We start from the raw sequence: 6,531 nt of genomic DNA, 5'->3' as shown, positions 1-6,531 counted from the left end.
TTTACAAGCAGAAAGAGCTAAATATATGGAAATGGGGTAAGCATGCAAGTCTGAATACAGGTTATTTCCAGGAGTAAGTTCACTTCCACAAAATTTACATTCATCCAGTATTTTTGTGAGATTCATCCCATCATGCAGGGATGAACATGACCAAAATACAACAGTTTTTCTTAAATTTGTGCCTATCAGCATAGGAAAGATCATGGGTAATACAACATATATACCTAAGGATTAAAATATTTAATTGTCAAGCCCACTTCCAGAATGTTTAATCCTGTTTCTGAAATGGGGAAGGAAAAACAGGGATACTATTAAGATACAGTGTACACAAACATGAAATGTGGACTGAAACTATTGGATATCAATTGCATTTGGAAAAAAATTACTGGGAACTAGGGCAAGAATCACTTTAGCTGTCTGCTAGTTCAATAATTTGAGATGTTTTACAATATGAATTCTCTGAATGAAGTGTTGCCAACCCAACTGAACTAGCAGCAATGGCCTTGAAACACTGCTAGATGGAAGAGCCTGGTTTCACAGGTGCCTGGTTTCACTGAGCTGCTTTGAACGTCAGTGCCTCTAAATGGTCCAACAGTTGGACACAACATGTGACTGGGAGTTATAAACTTGCATGGCAGAATGGCTAGAGCACCTCTCCTTCAATGTTCAGGTTAGGCCTAATCTGTCTGTAGCCCTGTAGAAAAATATTTTCTAGGAAAATGAGAGTGCAAGGGCCACCACACATTGAAAGTCTGTTATTGAAGTAGGGGGTCCTATGCTAGGGATTTTTTGTGGTTCTTCTTTTATCAGTTTTGCCTCTGTATTAATTTCATTTGATTTCTGATTATAAGCATTGACCCCTGAGGGAAAAAATCTTGCTGTTTATATGTTGTGCTTCCTGCTGAGTTGTTCTGTCATGGTAGGAAAGGCTGGAACGCCCCTTGTACTCCAAGACACACTCAAGTAGGAATATGGGCACACTCTGTTTCACATATTTCCGCTGCCACCTTCACTTCTCTATCTTTTCTCTGTGCTGTTTTTTCACCCTGCCAACACATGGATGGAAATTGCCCCCATTGTTGTTCCCACTAGTTTGTTTTATTGCTTTTCTTATTTCGGTATTTCTCCTTATGCTGAACACAATTCAGTAGCACTTTTAATCGAGGAAAAATGAGTTTCCTCACATCTGTACTCCTTTATGGTTTAGGGCAAGTAACAGATAGAGAATCCCTCTTCAGAACTAGTTTTTATGTAATCAACCGCGATGGTTTAATGAAAGGGCCCAAATATTTTTTAAGCATTTTCCTGTTACTATTAATAATAATGTACTTTCTCTAAGGTTCTTATTTGGTTTTGGCTAAAAAACTGTGTGGTTGCTACCTTCCCTGTTACAGTTCAGTGTCTTCCCAAGAAAAGACCCAGCTGGTGAAATCTTGTTGCTGTTTTTGTTAGAATACAAACTCTCTCGTAAAATATTGTTTTGACCTCTTCTGTTCTCCAGCTTTTTTCAGAGCTTTTACAATGACACTGAAGTAAGTCCGGAGTGTGTTTTTGCCAGGTTGTCATCCCTGGACTGAAGTCTGTAGGGGTAGTCTGCTTTCTTGTGGCAGTAACCAAACACATACTTTGCCAATGGAACTAATTCCTTTCTTTTGCAAAACTTCTGTGTGCTTTGAGAAATTTTGTGGATTGCTGGCTAGTAAACTTTCATGCTGAACAGTCATGTGTGTATGTGTGAAACAAAGACAGGAGAAATATCCTACAAAATTCAGACGTTTCAATATGGCAACTGTCCTAGTCCACTTTGAGACTCCTTTATGTATGATGAAGTAGTAATTTAGCATAATAATAAGATGAAGGTCAATTTCTTTAGATGTTCTTTAAGAAGTCCTCATTTTCTCACTATCCATGGATGCAGAGATAATACAACAAGGATGCTAGCACAGACTGTTTCAGCATTTACTCTTTCCCAGCACATGGTGCTTGATAATAGCATCCTGTTGATCTTTGTCCTCTGTATTTGGCTCTGTAAAAATCTGTTAGGAAACAGTTGTAGTGCTGGGGACTAATGAAGCCGTAGGATGCTGCTGTATCTTTGTTTCAACTAGAGATTTTATGAAAGTATTAAAGGGTTATTTCTTATCTCTGATTAAGTCTAAGGTTTCATTCCCCAATGCCATCAAACTAACACCTTTCTTTAGTATAATACATATATGCCTTTGCAAATATTTTAAAAACAGTCATCAGTCGTGTTGTAAGAGAAGACTAACCATCAAGAAGTAGACTTTCCTTCTTATTCTCCAAAGGTGGAATTCAATTATGCAGAGGAACAAAACAAGGTCTATGTGCCATCCAAGTCCCTCGTAGTCCTGTTTGTGCTGATTCTTTACACACAGGTAGACTCTACCACAAAGAAACAATTTCTGTGTGATGTCCGAGTGCCACAATCAATTAAATTTTGTCTGTAGGACCCCTGTCAGTATTGTGTGTGGAAGATGGAAGACATGCCAAGAGGAGTTTTATGCCCAGTGGGCCTGGCTCATGCCCAGCTGAAGTCAGTGGAACTTTTGCCACTCCTTCCAAAATCAACAGAATGGCTCCTCCACTCACTCCCTGTTTCTCTTGCTAAGGCACAGTTCTCTGATATTTTCAGGCACTCGTGCTCTTCAGCTTGGAATCCCCACAAGGTTGGGTTTCATAACAAAAGGCAGCCCTCATTCTTTTAAATTCGAGTAGACAGAAGAGAGCAAGGTGAGTCATTTTTTTTTCCCTTGCTAGTCTTGATAGGATGCTGCAGGTTTGCCAAAGATTACTTGAGGTTTCCATGGATAAGGTGTGAGTGAAGACTGCAGCAGTTTGAAGCAAACTAGGATGTTGTTTTTGTAGGTTTTCTTCTTAATTCACTGGAAAGGACAAAATGCACGTGCAGCACTATCCTAGAGCCACTCCCTCAGCTGTTTGCATTTTAGCAGTGAGTGTCATCTCCTTAAAAATGCTTGATGTTATCCTCAGTAAAAGAATCCTCGTAGTCCAAAGCAGTCTGTTGTTCCAGAAATGTTCCCATATCCTCATAGAGATCTTACAGCACCTTGCAGACCTGACACAGAGCCTTTGAAGTAAACAGAAAGTCTCAGTGCCCTCAAGGGTTTAGTTAGGGAGCCCTGTGGACTGCACAAGACAGGTAACACCATCAAAAGCACCTAATAACTACTGACAGTCAGTAGGTCTTAGTCTCCAAATCACTTGGATGACTCTGAAAATATTTATCCCAGGGCTGGCTATACATTCTTAGCAGTACAGAGCACATAAATGGTACTCAATGAATAATATAAAAGTTCTTCTAAGCACAAAAATATCTCTGTTCAGAAAAATTATAATTTTATGCTTTGCTATTTCTTTTTTGTCAATGTTTTTGTGAGCATCCCTTTGGCTATAGTATTTGCTTAAAGTACAAATATGTACTATGTGTCAAAATAAAATATTTATTGAATACATTTACTTTGTGTCTGTTGAGTTATGGGTGGATTCTGAAGTGCTTCTTTGCTGCACCTGATGAAGCCATTTTACATTCTCTCTTGGCTGGAGACAATGAAAATTTGAAGCCTCACAGTTCTGCAAAAAGAAATGTTTGAAGAGAATTTGAGTTGAAATTTATCACAAACATTCACTTTTGCTGTCACTCCAGGACCAGCCACAGGATTGCATGAAAGCAAGGGTTTTTAAGGGTGGGGATAGTTGTCTCTACCAATACCAGTCCTAATTTGTAGGTGGGCTAATATGAAATGGTACTGCAGACTGGTGGGTGCAACTTGTCCAAGGATGTTTGGAGTGGACTATGGCTTTCCTGATGTCCCCAGAGAGGGCAAAGCACATGGTCTTGGTTTCTTTTCTTCTCTCTTTCTTGCAATAATTCAAGGAGAAGAGTGTGAGCAAGTGGAGGACTGAGTCTCTTACACCATGGTCTGCATCACTCAGATGCAAAAATGGATTTTGTAGATGACTGTGACATCATTGAAGAAAAGTACCACTATGACCTCTGAGAAGAAAAGAGAATGTACCTTTCCCAAGCTCCAGGGAGTCTGCATGGTACCTAAGAAATTGAAGAAATTTCTGGCACTGGCAGAAGTTCAAAAAACAGCCTTGGGACCTGACAAGTGGTCCTTCCTGTCAGAGAAATTTACTCCTAGACAGAGGAGCAAGCTGGTATTCAGACACTGACAGCAGCAGATACTCATATTGGGTTTGCCTGATTGAAAGTGATGTGGTTGATGACAGCTCATCAGGAAGCAGGAGGGCACCCTCCCAGAGCCTCATTGTCCATGTAAGCACCACCAAAGTGGAGGTGGGCATTGAAAACTCAGACCTTGGCTTTGTGTGAGACTCCCGTGCGAGACACCAGGCACTGCAGCTACTGCCATCTTCTGTGGTTGCTTCACAGGGTGTCCTGCTGTCCTCACTCCATGTCTTTCCCTGAGCATCTGTTAGAAGTGGCAGCCGTGATGCACCTTAAGCCTCCTGCAAAAGGTGAAGGACAAACAAAGGCATTGTTATCAAGTTGTGTGCTTTAGTTTGGATTAAAACTGTAAAACTTCAGGCACAGTTTTTCAAGGAGAATCTATGAATGACTAAGTGGGTCTGTGCACAGACTCATAACCAAAGGATTTGTCAATGGGGAGATTAAGTTCATTGTAGCTGTCTCTTTGTTAAGTGATTGGGTCCTTTGAATATGAAAGCAATATATTATGAGGCCTAGAACGAGTAAAATTAGATGGATATTCAGTTAGGTAGGATCTCCTTCGTTTTTGTTTGTAAGTGGTGAAGAGACATACAGAATCCCCTTGGTTCTGGACCCACTCTGGATTTCTTTTGGTGGTTGCTCAACTCCTCTTACTGTCTGTAAACAGAATCTGAGGAGATTGTCTTTTGTCAGAGTTACATATGTGCCTGAAGTTATATGGTGTCACAGTTCCATTTAGCTTTCCTGTATGAAGATTTAGAAGAACACAGAACCTAAAAAATGCTAATTTCTTATCTACTGGATTTAAATTAAGCATGCAGGGATCCGTGCCTCAAATAATCCGGTTTGTACAGTTCAAACACATTCTGCAACTCGAAAAAGAAAGGCCCAATTCAACAACTACTTTATTTCCTCACCCCATTACAATCGTTGCAATGCAATTATGTTAAATCCAACACAGGAAACCAATTATTTTTGCTGATACAGTGGAATATTGACTGCTAGAGAGTGAGAATAGAGGTCTACCAAGCCAAAGAGAGCAAATGATGACTGGTCCTTCAAATAACTCTAATTTCTGTAAAAGCAAATATCAGCCCTTTCTTTTATCTTTGTGTATCATATCATACAGAAAGAGGTCTTGACATTCTTTGAAAGCTACTCAGAAGCCTCCACATGAGCTGTGCATAAAGAGCTGTAGGTAGCACATGAAAAGTCTTTGAAAACAATTCTGCAACCATGGCTATGTCCACCGGGATCAAATAAGGTAGTCTTTAATTATAACCCCCCTGAAAAGCTATGCATATGCAGAATGTTTCCAGAATTTGGCTATACCTTGAGACCTGTTTTTGAAGACAAGCCTTTCACATGTTTTAAATGGGATTTAGCCAATTTAAAGGGATGAGCTTACACAGTTGCCTTTATGATCAGAACCAAAGATGTTGTATGACTGATTTTTTAAAAATTTAACATATGTGTACACTTTGTGGGCAGAGACTTATCCTATTGAAATAAAAACACCTCTGTGAAAAGTTAAGCATGTCCATAAGCTTTTGCAGGATGGGCCTGATTTTGTGAAAATGTACTGAAAAACCTGTGTAGTACCTCCTCAGTTCACTTCTATCAGAAAGCATGTTAGAGCCTATGTGTATTGGCGTGGAATTGCACTGTTAGCTGTATAAAAAATAGCATTTTCTTGCAAAAAATTTCCTGATTGTTTTAGGAGATTTTTTTTCTTTGACAGAAAATGTATTGATCTGATCCTGGGAAAGTGACTGTAGTGCTCAACAGAACAGTTCCTGCCACATAATTTTGATGTTCATAAGGTTGTGTAATATTTCATATGAAAAGCCTCTGTCAACTTCTACTGACTGCTGAATCTTAAAATGATTCATCCACACAAATGTATTTTTCAGGAAAGCTTCTGAAGCAGGAGACTGACCTCACTGCAAAATACAATTTAATTAAACATATGTTGATTATAAAAGTATCTACATATCTCTATATATTTCTTTTCTCTTTTCTGATTTATTTTTTAAATCACAAGGAAATACAGTGTTTAAAATTATATGAAAAGGAAATTAATGAGAAATAATATATTTTGAAGTATAAATTTGCAAAAGCATGTATTTCTGTGCTGTAACTTTTAGTGTTTACATATAACTATAAAATAAGAAAAGTTAATGTGTGAAATAGCTAAAATTGTCACCATTTATCAATTCTGAATTAAATAAAGTTTATATTTCAAATAATTTTAGTCCATGTTTGTATCTTCAGATTTCCATCTCTGTATATCT

The 6,531-nt window shown here is 38.6% G+C and overlaps 2 long non-coding RNA genes across 4 annotated transcripts; one reads left to right on the top strand and one right to left on the bottom strand.

The window, feature by feature from the left end:
• Positions 1–2,351: 2,351 nt before the first annotated feature.
• LOC108493910 lies at positions 2,352–3,971 on the bottom strand. 2 transcript variants are annotated; one of them, XR_001873640.1, is made up of 3 exons: positions 3,746–3,971; positions 3,500–3,612; positions 2,352–3,109 (listed from the first exon to the last, which is right to left on the bottom strand). It is a non-coding gene; the product is annotated as an uncharacterized LOC108493910 (long non-coding RNA). The 2 variants fall into 2 exon arrangements; XR_001873641.1 differs by having other exon boundaries at positions 3,752–3,971.
• Positions 3,972–4,064: 93 nt separating this feature from the next.
• LOC108493911 lies at positions 4,065–6,171 on the top strand. 2 transcript variants are annotated; one of them, XR_001873642.1, is made up of 3 exons: positions 4,065–4,321; positions 4,439–4,524; positions 5,979–6,171. It is a non-coding gene; the product is annotated as an uncharacterized LOC108493911 (long non-coding RNA). The 2 variants fall into 2 exon arrangements; XR_001873643.1 differs by having other exon boundaries at positions 4,065–4,342.
• The last annotated feature ends 360 nt before the right edge of the window (positions 6,172–6,531 follow it).

Source organism: Lepidothrix coronata, unplaced genomic scaffold, assembly GCF_001604755.1.
Source record: "Lepidothrix coronata isolate B3197 unplaced genomic scaffold, Lepidothrix_coronata-1.0 Scaffold21, whole genome shotgun sequence".
Taxonomy (NCBI): Eukaryota; Metazoa; Chordata; class Aves; order Passeriformes; family Pipridae; genus Lepidothrix; species Lepidothrix coronata.
The sequence above is the reverse complement of the archived record's forward strand: the minus strand, read 5'-3'. Positions and strand labels throughout refer to the sequence as shown.